The sequence below is a fragment of the Anolis carolinensis genome, unplaced genomic scaffold (genome assembly GCF_035594765.1).
Source record: "Anolis carolinensis isolate JA03-04 unplaced genomic scaffold, rAnoCar3.1.pri scaffold_9, whole genome shotgun sequence".
NCBI classification, from domain to species: Eukaryota; Metazoa; Chordata; class Lepidosauria; order Squamata; family Dactyloidae; genus Anolis; species Anolis carolinensis.
The window spans coordinates 3053074-3066554 of record NW_026943820.1 but is presented as its reverse complement, the minus strand read 5'-3'; the positions used below and the strand labels follow the sequence as shown (position 1 = coordinate 3066554).

At 43.2% G+C, this 13481-nt stretch overlaps 1 protein-coding gene across 1 annotated transcript in view; it reads right to left on the bottom strand.

Moving 5' to 3' along the window:
- Positions 1-13481, bottom strand: part of znf469 (zinc finger protein 469) — a 179138-nt gene that overhangs the window by 127736 nt on the left and 37921 nt on the right. The window contains exon 2 of the mRNA XM_062961632.1: positions 7153-7219. The gene's annotated coding sequence lies outside the window, so the exon portion shown is untranslated. The remainder of the gene's footprint in view (positions 1-7152; positions 7220-13481) is intronic.

Here is a 13481-nt window from a genome sequence, read left to right as displayed (position 1 = left end):
TACGCAACAGCATGAAAGCCTTCGACTATACACAACGGCATGAAAGCCTTCGACTATACACAACGGCATGAAAGCCTTCGACTATACGCAACAGCATGAAAGCCTTCGACTATACGCAACGGCATGAAAGCCTTCGACTATATGCAACGGCACGAAAGCCTTTGAAGATACACAACTGCACGAAAGCCTTTGACGATACGCAACAGCACGAAAGCCTTTGACGATACGCAATTATTATTAGTATTATAATATTTATTCCAGGTTTTTTAGTATCTATTTATTAGGTTTTCTGGGATGTTTGGAGAACCTCAAGGACCATACGAAGACTTTATGAAGCTTATGAGCCATTACGATGATGACAATGATGATCCTCCTCATCATTCACATTATCAGTATTATAATTAGTATTATAATATTTATTCCAGGTTTTTAGTATCTATTGGAGAACCTCAAGGACCATACTTTGGGTCAACGAAGACTTCATGAAGCTGATGAGCCATGCTTCCCGACCAGACTCCTCTCCTGTTCCTCCTGAGTCATAAAAACAAGTCCAACCAACTCTTGGGAGGGCTTTGATCCCACCACTTCCATGTCCATTTCTCTCCATGAATGTAGTCAATTTACGCAGAGGTTACTCCGAGTTCAGGGTTGCAACCCAAGGATAACTGGCGGAGAGCGAGCCATTAACAACTCCGTCATTTTGCTCCTCGGAGGACGGCACACGTCATGAAAAAGGTATCCGGCTCTGTCGAAACCTGGCACGGTTTCCACCAAAGGAGCTGAAATACAGAAGCCTCAATGCTTTTGACAGCCCGAGGTTCGTTTCCAGACGGTTGGACACCCGTTCTGTCACTGCCAACAGGAATTGCGTCTCCAGTCAAGCAGAGACGGTTTCTCCACTGGAGCCACAGGTGAGTCGTGAAGAGTTTTCAATTAAATCAAGGCCCTCGAGGCAGAGAAACTCAAGGGAAGGAGAGGAGTCCACGTCAGGCGCACAAAAAGGACTCGACTCAAAAGGGAGATTTGGGATTCCTGGAAAGCTCAAGTCCCTGCACGCCAGTTCACATTCAGGTCAATGGACCCATCAACTACGATGATGGTGCAACTGGGAATTACGTATCCCGTCCTTATGGTCTAATTCTAACAAGAATAACACTATTTCACGAAACTTGGAAAAGGTTCTGTTCCTGATTTGAAAGTGTTATCCCTGTTTAATTTATTTTATTTATTCATTTTCAGTATTTATATTCCACCCTTCTTTCTCACCCTGAAGGGGACTCAGGGCGGATTACAATGAACACATATATGGCAAACATTCAATGCCAACAGACAAACAACATACATTAGACAGACTCAGAGGCATTTTTTAACATTTTTCCAGCTTCACGATTCCGGCCACAGGGGGAGCTGTTGCTTCACCGTCCAGTAGTGGCTGTACTTCCTCATTCCTTTCCTCGTGTTTTGCTGGCAGTTTTATGGTGTTGTAAATTAGTTAAATTAGCCTCCCGCATAAAGCATACCTAAATTTCCCTAATTGACAGATGCAACTGTCTTTCGGGGCTGCATAGGTCAACAGCAAACCGGGGCTATTAATGGTCGGAGGCTTAACCCGACCCGGGCTTCGAACTCATGACCTCTTGGTCAGTAGTGATTTATTGCAGCTGGTTACTAGCCAGGTGCGCCACAGCCCGGCCCTAATTGTGAGAGTTATTTTACATCAGCTCTAAATTCAACGAGTTGTTAGTCGCCCATTATGTCCTAGGATTGGACCTCCTAAAGGTTCACGCATGATGGTTAATATTTTTAATCTTTTTAGAGTTATGCTATTTTAACCATGGTTTGTTAATCTGTTTTTAGTTCGATACTTGTGTCTTAATTGCATATTTTATGATGTAAATGTGACGGATTGGGCTCGTCCCCATGTCAGCCGCTCCGAGTCGTTTGGGGGGGATGGTGGCGGCATACAAAAATAAAGTTGTTATTATTATTATCATCATCATCATCATTTATTTATTCACAGTATTCACATTCCGCCCTTTTTTTTTTTTTTCACTCAGGGTGGATTAAATTGCACATATACATGGCAAACATTCAATGCCATTAGACATATGACATATATAGACAGACACAGAGGCAATTTAACATTGTCTAGCTTCCGGCTTCATGAGGGTATGCTCGATTCCGGCCACTGGGGGAGCTCCGCTTCATCGTCCACTGTGACGCCGAGTCCTTGATGGTAGTACTTCCTCGTTCCTTTTCCGCACACTGCTGGTACTTTTATAGTGTCGTAAATTAGTTAAATTAGCCTCCCCGCGTAAAGCGGTACCTATAATTTTCTACTCAACAGATGCAACTGTGGGCAATGAGCAAGGCTATTAATGGTCAGGAGCTCAATCCAACCTGGGCTTCGATCCCATGACCTCTCAGTCAGTAGTGATCTATTGCAGCTGGCTACTAACCAGTTGCGCCACAGCCCGGCCACATTATTATTAGTTCTTCTACCCCACAAACTTGGTTTTTCTGCCACAAACTATATTGAATCGTCTTGTCGAAGGCTTTCATGGCTGGAATCACTGGATTGCTGTGATTTTTCCAGGCTTTATGGCCATGCTCCAGAAGCATTCTCTCCTGACGTTTCACCCACATCTATGGCAGGCATCCTCAGAGGTTGTGAGGTCTGTTGGAAACTAGGCAAGTGGGGTTTATATATCTTTGGAATGATGTCTAGGGTGGAGGCTTTATGGCCATGCTCCAGAAGCATTCTCTCCTGACGTTTCGCCCACATCTATGGTAGGCATCCTCAGAGGTTGTGAGGTCTGTTGGAAACTAGGCAAGTGGGGTTTATATATCTTTGGAATGATGTCTAGGGTGGAGGCTTTATGGCCATGCTCCAGAAGCATTCTCTTCTGACGTTTCGCCCACATCTATGGTAGGCATCCTCAGAGGCTGTGAGGTCTGTTGGAAACTAGGCAAGTGGAGTTTATATATATATCTGTGGAATGATGTCCGGGGTGGGAGAAAACCTTAATTAATAATCTAGAGCTGATGTGGTCTATCCAATGCAATTTTTTGATATCAGCACCCCAAATAACCCAAGGAACAGACCTAAAAACAAAGACACCAGGAATTGTTGTTGTTGTTGTTGGGCTGTATTATTATCCGTAGTAGTAACAATGAAGCTGCGCACCATGTTTAGGGAATTCTGTGTGTTTGAGTCCGGAAAAATAACTTCTCCAAGCTCTGAATGTGAAAAGAGCCAACGAATCTCTCTCCGATCAAACCATTGCGAGCAAAGCTTTGGTTTGTTAACTTTGAGCTGTACCGAAATGTGTGTGTGTTTACGAAGGAGGGAATCAAAGCCTCTGTAATCAAGTTCATCTCAGACGAGAACGGTTTGATTCCAGTATCATTAAAGTTAATCCGTAATCATGTAAACAGCCCCTATTACCATCCCTGGGTGCATGACTCACAAAGCGCGCCAACCGCAGCCTAATCCCTTTGCTCTCCAGAAGATCTTGCGCATACATTTCTGCCTCGGGATCATAAATCGGCCTCATATGAGACCATTTCCAAAGATCCTTGCCTTTTTTTTAAAAAAAATTGCTATTGGAAAAACATGCAAAGGGCCAATTAAGTCACCAACTAAAATCATTAACAGCCGAGAGAAGAAGCTCCAACTTAGACTAAAGTGTTCTCAGGAAGCATCCACATTGTAGAGTTGATGCAGTTCGACACTACTTGGCTCAACGTTGTGGCATCCTGAGATGTGTAGTTTTGCAAGGCCTATTATTATTATTATTATTATTATTATTATTATTACAACAACAACAACATTATTTATATTCTGGCCTTCTCCCCAGAGGGATGATAATAATAATAATAATAATCATCATCATCATCACAGTGATGTTGACCGGCTATATCTGCCTAGAAGATCAGGGGGCAGAGGACTCTTACAAGTCAAACAAGCAGTCAAAGAAGAAGAACATGTCCTGGCAGAATATGTAAAACAAAGTGAAGGATCTGCTTTGATTGAAGTCAAAAATCAGAAACTCTTCAAAGCACAGCAGACAAAAAACCAGTACAAGAAAACCGCACTACAAACTAGAGCTGACAGCTGGCACAACAAAACCTTGCATGGGAAGTTCCTTGACAAAACTGAAGGAAAAGCTGACAAGGAGAAGACCTGGCTCTGGCTCACGAATGGGACCCTGAAGAAGGAGACAGAAGGCCTGATCCTTGTAGCCCAGGAGCAAGACATCAGCACAAAGGCAATTCAGGCCAAGATCGAAAAATCAGCTGATGACCCAAAATGCAGACTGTGCAAGGAAACCGACGAAACCATGGATCATATCCTCAGCTGCTGTAAGAAAATTGCACAGACAGACTACAAACAGAGGCACAACTATGTGGCCCAAATGATCCATTGGAACTTATGCCTCAAGTACCACCTCCCAGCAGCAAAGAACTGGTGGGATCACAAACCTGCAAAAGTATTGGAAAATGAGCACGCAAAGATACTGTGGGACTTCTGAATCCAGACTGACAAGGTTCTGGAACACAACACACCAGACATCACAGTTGTGGAAAAGAAAAAGGTCTGGATCATTGACGTAGCCATCCCAGGTGACAGTCGCATTGACGAAAAACAACAGGAAAAACTCAGCCGCTTTCAGGACCTCAAGATTGAACTGCAAAGACTCTGGCAGAAACCAGTGCAGGTGGTCCCGGTGGTGATGGGCACACTGGGTGCCATGCCAAAAGATCTCAGCCGGCATTTGGAAACAATAGACATTGACAAAATTACGATCTGCCAACTGCAAAAGGCCACCCGACTGGGATCTGCACGCATCATCCGAAAATACATCACACAGTCCTAGACACTTGGGAAGTGTTCGACTTGTGGTTTTGTGATACGAAATCCAGCATGTCTATCTTGTTTGCTGTGTCATACAATAAAATAATAATAATAATAATAATAATAATAATAATAATATACATTATTTATATTCTGCCCTTCTCCCTGGAGGGATTCAGAGCAGATTACAATATCTATAGAGCAGTCAAAGGCAAACATTCAGTGCCTTATTTACAAACATACAATGAGACACACAACACAATTTCCAAAGCTGGAAATGAAAGGAGAAGCCTTTGCCTTTGTATTGTGTGTCCCATTGTATGTTTGTAAATAAGGCACTGAAGGTTGGCGGTTCGAATCTGTGAGATGGGGGTGAGCTCCCATCTGTCAGCCCCAGCTTCCTCTGCAGGGAAGTCTCCCAGCAGGATGGTCACACATCCAGGCAATGTCTCCTGGGCAACGTCTTTGTAGACAGCCGATTCTCTCCCACCAGAAGCGACTTGCAGTATGTTTTCAAGTCACTTCTGACATGATAAAAAATAAAAAGAATAATGGCCCTAACATCTCTAGGTCTCGCATTAAAAGTGGAATAAAAAGGTGTTTAAGTCAACAGTGTGGATGCACTTAGGGAACAATGTGGAGCGCCAGTGTTGTTGCCAATGAGTGTGCGTTGGATTCATGCGCCCAAAAAATGTCTTTGTTTTGCAGCCTTTCGCTAATAATCTCATTATTTACAAGGCCCATGTGCTGCGTATTAGGCTCTGTTTTCCGATATTAAAAAAGAGACATCTGAGGATGGTTAGGGTGTTTGTATAGGGTCCCATCTTCAGTTTCGTGGAATTTCCTGGCTGGCATTTGGTCCCGAAAAATAGCAATGCGCAAGCACCAAATTTCCAGGCAACCCTCTCTCTCTCTATATATATATATATATACACACACACATACACAAGACAGAGTTTGGAGACGGTTTTGGCTCAAGAACAAACCCCGGGGCTCCTTGGCTTCTTTGCAAAGCAATGGGACGGGGATGGAAAGAAATTGCCTTGGATTTGGACCGTCTGGACAGAAATAGCATTTTCACACTTCGGCAAGGAAATGCGCATGCCGCGCACTGCAAGGCGGCGTTGCAAAACAAAGGGCACATCGACACCGAATGCAGCTTGCAACTCGAAGAAGCTTAAGCTACGATGGCCACTCCAATAATAATAACAATAATAATAATAATAATAATAATAATAATAATAATAATAATAATATCAGCAATTTCACCTTGGCATATTGACCTTTCAAATAATTATAATCATAATATTGATGTTGGCACATTGGTCCATTAACCATTCCAATAATAATAATAATAATAATAATAATAATAATAATAATAATAATAATATCAGCATTTTCACCGTGGCACATTGAGCATTCCAATAATTATAATATTAATAATATTGACATTGGCACATTGGTCCATTAGCCAATAATAATAATAATAATAATAATAATAATAATAATAATAATATCAGTGTTTTCACCGTGGCACATTGAGCATTCCAATAATTATAATATTAATAATATTGACATTGGCACATTGGTCCATTAGCCAATAGTAATAATAATAATAATAATAATAATAATAATAATAATAATAATAGCATTTTCACCTTGGCACATTGATCATTCCAATAATTATAAAGCAACTCCGGTTGCTCCTGACATGAAAATAATAATAATAATAATAATAATAATAATAATAATAATAATAATAATAATAATATCAGCGTTTTCACCGTGGCACATTGAGCATTCCAATAATTATAATATTAATAATATTGACATTGGCACATTGGTCCATTAGCCAATAGTAATAATAATAATAATAATAATAATAATAATAGCATTTTCATCTTGGCACATTGATCATTCCAATAATTATAAAGCAACTCCGGTTGCTCCTGACATGAAAATAATAATAATAATAATAATAATAATAATAATAATAATAATAATAATATCAGCGTTTTCACCCTTGGCACATTGACAATTCCAATAATTATAATCATAATATTGATGTTGGCACATTGGTCCATTAGCCATTCCAATAATAATAATAATAATAATAATAATAATAATAATAATAATAATAATAATAATAATAACGTTTTCACCTTGGCACATTGACTATTCCAAGTGCAGATGCATCCTTAGGAGACATGGAAGGAATGGCTAGACTGGCATAATTTAAAGCATTGTATATGTATACACACATACACATATATGCATATATATTAAAATCTTACCTTTAGAAGAGTCCATGGTTTGCAATGAGAGGTTTATTATTCCAGATTTTTCTTGGCTCAGGAGCATCTGCAAAAGAAATTAATGCCTGAGCATGCCTTCTACGTAATACATAAGAAGATACAACCAATAGACTCACAATTAAAATTGTTATAATCCTCAATACTCTATAAAATATGTGATAGGCAGTGTTTCTCAACCTGGGGGTCGGGACCCCTGGGTGGGTTGAGAGGGGGTGTCATAGGGGTCACCAAAAAGCATCAGAAAACACATATTAATTCACAGTGCTCTCCGTATGTAGGTGAACTACATCTCCCCTAAATCACTGTCAATTCCTCCCAAATCTCTCCAGTATTTTGGCCCAATTCTATCATTGGTAGGGTTCAAGGTGAACTATAAATCCCAGCAACTACAACTCCCAAATCTCGAGGTCTGTTTTCCCCAAACTCCACCACTGTCCACATTTGGGCATATTGAGTATTGCTGCCAAGTTTGGTCCAGATCCATCATTGTTTGAGTCCACAGTGCTCTCTGGATGTAGGTGAACTACAACTCCCAAACTCAACATCAATGCCTATCAAACCCTTCCAGTGTTTCCTGTGGGGAGTTCTGTGTGCCAAGTTTGGTTCAATTCCATCATTGGTGGAGTTCGAAATGCTCTTTGATTGTGGGTGAACTATACATCCCAGCAACTACAACTCCCAAATCTCACGGTCTATTTTCCCCAAATTCCACCAGTGTTCACATTTGGGCATATTGAGTATCGGTGCCAAGTTTGGTCCAGTTCCATTATGCTTTGAGTCCACAGTGCTCTCTGGATGTAGGTGAACTACAACTCCCAAACTCAACATCAATGCCTATCAAACCCTTCCAGTGTTTCCTGTGGGGAGTTCTGTGTGCCAAGTTTGGTTCAATTCCATCATTGGTGGAGTTCGAAATGCTCTTTGATTGTGGGTGAACTATACATCCCAGCAACTACAACTCCCAAATCTCACGGTCTATTTTCCCCAAATTCCACCAGTGTTCACATTTGGGCATATTGAGTATCGGTGCCAAGTTTGGTCCAGTTCCATTATGCTTTGAGTCCACAGTGCTCTCTGGATGTAGGTGAACTACAACTCCCAAACTCAACATCAATGCCTATCAAACCCTTCCAGTGTTTCCTGTGGGGAGTTCTGTGTGCCAAGTTTGGTTCAATTCCATCATTGGTGGAGTTCGAAATGCTCTTTGATTGTGGGTGAACTATACATCCCAGCAACTACAACTCCCAAATCTCACGGTCTATTTTCCCCAAATTCCACTAGTGTTCACATTTGGGCATATTGAGTATCCATGACAAGTGTGGTTCAATTCCATTGTTGGTGGGGTTCAAGGCGAACTATAAATCCCAGCAACTACAACTCCCAAATGACAAAATAGATCCCAACCCCACCAGTATTCAAATTTGGGCGTATCGGGTTGAAATAAAAAACGAACGACGAATTCAGGGTTATGAAAGTTGTGGTGCACATTAGATTCGATGGCGCATGACTCCATAGAGTATATCTTAGCAAACACAGGACGAAGTTGCATTGCATTGCTACCTGGCTTCAAGGAGGTACATCTCCGCTTTGGAGCGCATCCAAAGAATGCGAGGTGTGGGTCTCTCCCGCCTCCCCCACTGCACCTTCGCACATGCGGAAATGTGTTCAATAATCAGGCAAGTCTGAGCAAAAGACGGAGACGTCCCTCTCGCACTCACTTTCCCTTTCAAACAGTTGCCCTGCGGAACATGAAGTCGTTCATTTATCCGACCGGAATGGAAGGTCGGACTGACACATCAACACCCCAAGACGCCTGCTCAGTGTCAACGTTCAGCAACCATCGGTGTCCAAGGAACCCACTTGGGACATATTATTATTTGGGGAAACTACAACTCCGCTCATTGCGGGATAATTGGAGTTGCAGTTCCCCCAAAATAATTTTTCCAAAATTGTCGTCTGCAGCTCTATGAGTATTTCGGTTGCTGGAGTTGTGGCCCTAAAAATACCCGACATCCACTGCATAGAGGACCATTGCTAGTGTTTCCAATAATACTTTTATTTTTATACCCCGCCCCATCTCCCCAAAGGGACTTGGAGCGGGAAAGTTTCTCCCGCGAAGCTTCAAAGCCTGGCTGCTTCCTGCCTAAGAGAATCCTTACTTGGCCAGCTAGAACAGCACTGCACAGCCTTGCAGCTGCAAAGCCTGGCTGCTTCCTGCCCAGGGGAATCCTTACTTGGTTAGCTAGAACAGCACAGCACAGCCTTGCAGCTGCAAAGCCTGGCTGCTTCCTGCCCAGGGGAATCCTTACTTGGCCAGCTAGAACAGCACTGCACAGCCTTGCAGCTGCAAAGCCTGGCTGCTTCCTGCCCAGGGGAATCCTTACTTGGTTAGCTAGAACAGCACAGCACAGCCTTGCAGCTGCAAAGCCTGGCTGCTTCCTGCCCAGGGGAATCCTTACTTGGCCAGCTAGAACAGCACTGCACAGCCTTGCAGCTGCAAAGCCTGGCTGCTTCCTGCCCAGGGGAATCCTTACTTGGTTAGCTAGAACAGCACAGCACAGCCTTGCAGCTGCAAAGCCTGGCTGCTTCCTGCCCAGGGGAATCCTTACTTGGCCAGCTAGAACAGCACAGCACAGCCTTGCAGCTGCAAAGCCTGGCTGCTTCCTGCCCAGGGGAATCCTTACTTGGCCAGCTAGAACAGCACAGCACAGCCTTGCAGCTGCAAAGCCTGGCTGCTTCCTGCCCAGGGGAATCCTTACTTGGCCAGCTAGAACAGCACAGCACAGCCTTGCAGCTGCAAAGCCTGGCTGCTTCCTGCCCAGGGGAATCCTTACTTGGCCAGCTAGAACAGCACTGCACAGCCTTGCAGCTGCAAAGCCTGGCTGCTTCCTGCCCAGGGGAATCCTTTCTTGGTTAGCTAGAACAGCACAGCACAGCCTTGCAGCTGCAAAGCCTGGCTGCTTCCTGCCCAGGGGAATCCTTACTTGGCCAGCTAGAACAGCACAGCACAGCCTTGCAGCTGCAAAGCCTGGCTGCTTCCTGCCCAGGGGAATCCTTACTTGGCCAGCTAGAACAGCACTGCACAGCCTTGCAGCTACAAACCCAGGCTGCTTCGAATTACTTTATTTTTCATACCACCAGACTACGCCACAGCAATGCGTGGCTGGGCACAGCTAGTTGTTGTTGTTGTTGTTGTTGTTGTTGTTGTTGTTGTTATTATTATTATTATTATTATTATTATTATTATTATTATTATTATTTTCTTATCCATCCCTCCTGAACCATACAGCAAGTAGAAAATAAATGCACAGTAGGAAATCTCTGTTTATTATCTTTCTCTGACCGTCTTAGCCTTCTGCGATTCAATATTCCTCCTGCCCCTGAATATAAACCAGGATGCAAAAATGCTTCCTTTGGATCCTCTAATTGTTGCCTGCCTCTTTCACGCTTCAAGGGAAATCTCCTCGTTGTTGTGTCTACCTTTGATTGGACCTAAAAGTTAAAATTAGCTGCAGAAGTTCCTGATATTAATGCACCAGGCAGAAAAAAGAGAGAGACCTGGAAGGGATATATATTCGCCCTGGAATTGACGCAACCACAGAAGGAAGTGTTTGACTGTTTGGTGATGGAATTAAATTTAGCGAAATGCCTGGATCCTATTGTTAAGATCAAGGACATCAAAATCCCAGGAATGAATCCGTAAGAATAAGAGCAGGAACTTTTCCCAAGGCAAAACTCTTCCAGGAACATAGGCAAACATAGGCAACTTGAATCATGAACCTGAGAGCTGAGACAGGAGCCTGAACCTTTTGGCAACGTTGTTTGCTCTGAGAGACACCACTTAATTGAAACCCAAGCCCGACCAAGAAGCCATGAGATCGTGCCTCACACACCTTGATTTCAAGGACTTCTCACTGTCTGAATGCCTAATTAATCTATCCTTCACTCCTTCTGTGTGGAGACCGAATCTGATATCACGGGAAAACTCCCCATCAGTTGAAGGCTGATTCCCAAGAGAAATTGACTTTTCCACTGTTGCTAAAGAACGACCCTTGGAATTAAATAAGGAGGATGTGATGTCTCAGGCACCTTTGGCCCCTGATCCCGCAGCCATTGCTGATCAAACTGAAGAGGATTTGGGTTTTTTGCCACCTCAGCAAGATTCAATCCCTTTCCAGATGTCTCTTGTTGACATTGCCGTGCCAGAGCCAATTAGGAATGCCCTTGAGATGTTGCCGGCTCTTCCCGGATCTCCGGAGAGTTTAGAGTTTGATAGAAGGGCTACTTTCCAAACAGATCGCTCTCGAAGACAAAGTTTAAGGAGAAGTGTGAGATTAGCAGAGCGAGGCGATTGTGGCTAAGCCAGTTCTCTTGGGAAGAATTAGGGAGGCAGGTATCTGGCGCCTCGTTGTTAGCAGCTCGTTTCTCTTGGGAAGATTTGGGGAGTCAAGCACCTGCTTGGGGAAGCTCTTGGACTTCAATAAAAGTTCTGTGCCGAGAATCTCTATTGCGGTGTAACTGAACTTCTGACTGAAGAATACATCGTCTTTTGATCCTGAGCTTCCAAGCGGCCTGCTGGCGGGCTTACTCTCGAGTAGACCGGGCGTTGTGCCTCGTCCCTTGCCAAGTTTGGACTGCGTTTCAGATCCACCACGAACAACCTTAGCCTTGCCTTGAAACCTTGCTCTGGACTATTATTTCAAGTACTTTCCTGAGAAACTTTGCTCCTTTCCCCACTCAAACTTCCATTAAGTTTGAGTGTGTTTCGGTTATTGGACTTTGGACTCTAATACTGAACATAAGACTTTCATTTTTTGGACTAATTTTGATCTTTCCTAAAAGGTCAACTGTTTGACTATCTATTCTGCTTATTTTTGTTTGAAACTTTTATTGCTTTAATAAAGATATTAGATTGTTTATTGGCCTCCGTGTTGGTTCCCAGTGTTCGCACTGCTTAGGAGCGTTACAGAGGAATGGTTAAACAAAGTCATGGAGGTGATGAACTTGGATAAACTTACATATTGGCTATCCCCAAGTCAAGGTTTACCAAAGAAAGAAACCAACTGGGACCTGGTAAAGGACTATTTAAAGCAAATGAAATTTGACCCTATCTGCTGAATCAGATACAATCTTAGAGACTGATGAGGACGAAGGGGATGCGGTGATTTACCAATTTTTGCGAACTTATATACATATATATACAAAAATCTATGAAAAGCCAGTTAAAGTTAGATGGAAGTCAACAAACTTTTTTTTGTTCACTTTACTACTATTATTTTTTCTATTTTTTGTCTTTCAAGAACAGCCTTAAGACACTATAGTAAGTAAATGAAAACTGCTTTACTTCAGCAAAACATAAAGTACAGCACACTCCGTGGAATAATGCAAAAGGAAGCCAGGAAGTCTTAGGGCAAATGCAGTTCTTAGTCTCTGATACAGTCCCAAATCAAATAGCAGTCTTACTTCAGACAAAGAAACAGCAATAAATCCTTAGGAACATGGCCATACAGCCCGGAAAACATACAACAATCCTTAGGAGCAGTTTCCCAGATGCAGTCTTGAAGCAGGCACAAGGGGAGCAAAGGCTTAGGCTTTAGAGTCAGTTTGTTACCAGCAAGAGCTGTCTGCACCTGCTTCTGCTTTATAGCCCTGAGTCCCCTCACAGCTGCGAGGGCAGTTCCTAATTACTCAGCTGCATTTCTGGCAGCGATTCTAGCTGAACGACACCTCTGCTCTGTTTCTTTCGCCTTTCCTGGAATGAGGGTACTTGCAAAGTCTCCTCCTCAGATTCCAACTCACCCTCAGATTCATGAACACTTTCCTGCTCCCCTTCCTCTTCCTCAGATTCCAACTCACCCTCAGATTCATGAACACTTTCCTGCTCCCCTTCTTCTGAAGAAGAAGAGGATTCCCTAACAAAACCGCCCCTTGGCTACAGGTTTGCCTGTTCGTTGGCAGGCTCAGGATCCCAGCAGATCCATAAATATCTCAGCAGCTTGCAGAGCATGGCCATCCATCATGCTTTTATGGTTCTGAAGCACACCCATGAAAAAGAGGAAGGCGAAGAAGGGAAAGAAGAAAGGCGAGAAGCAAAAAGGAAGAGGTCCGAGGCAAGCATCTTCTATTGCAGGCACGGGCCAACTTGGGCCCTCCAGGTGTTTTGGACTTCAACTCCCACCATTCCTAACAGCCGGTAGGCTGTTAGGAATGGTGGGAGTTGAAGTCCAAAACACCTGGAGGGCCCAAGTTGGCCCGTGCCTGCTATATAAGGCGGATGAAACAATCCCTCTTTCTCTCTCCTGTGTGAC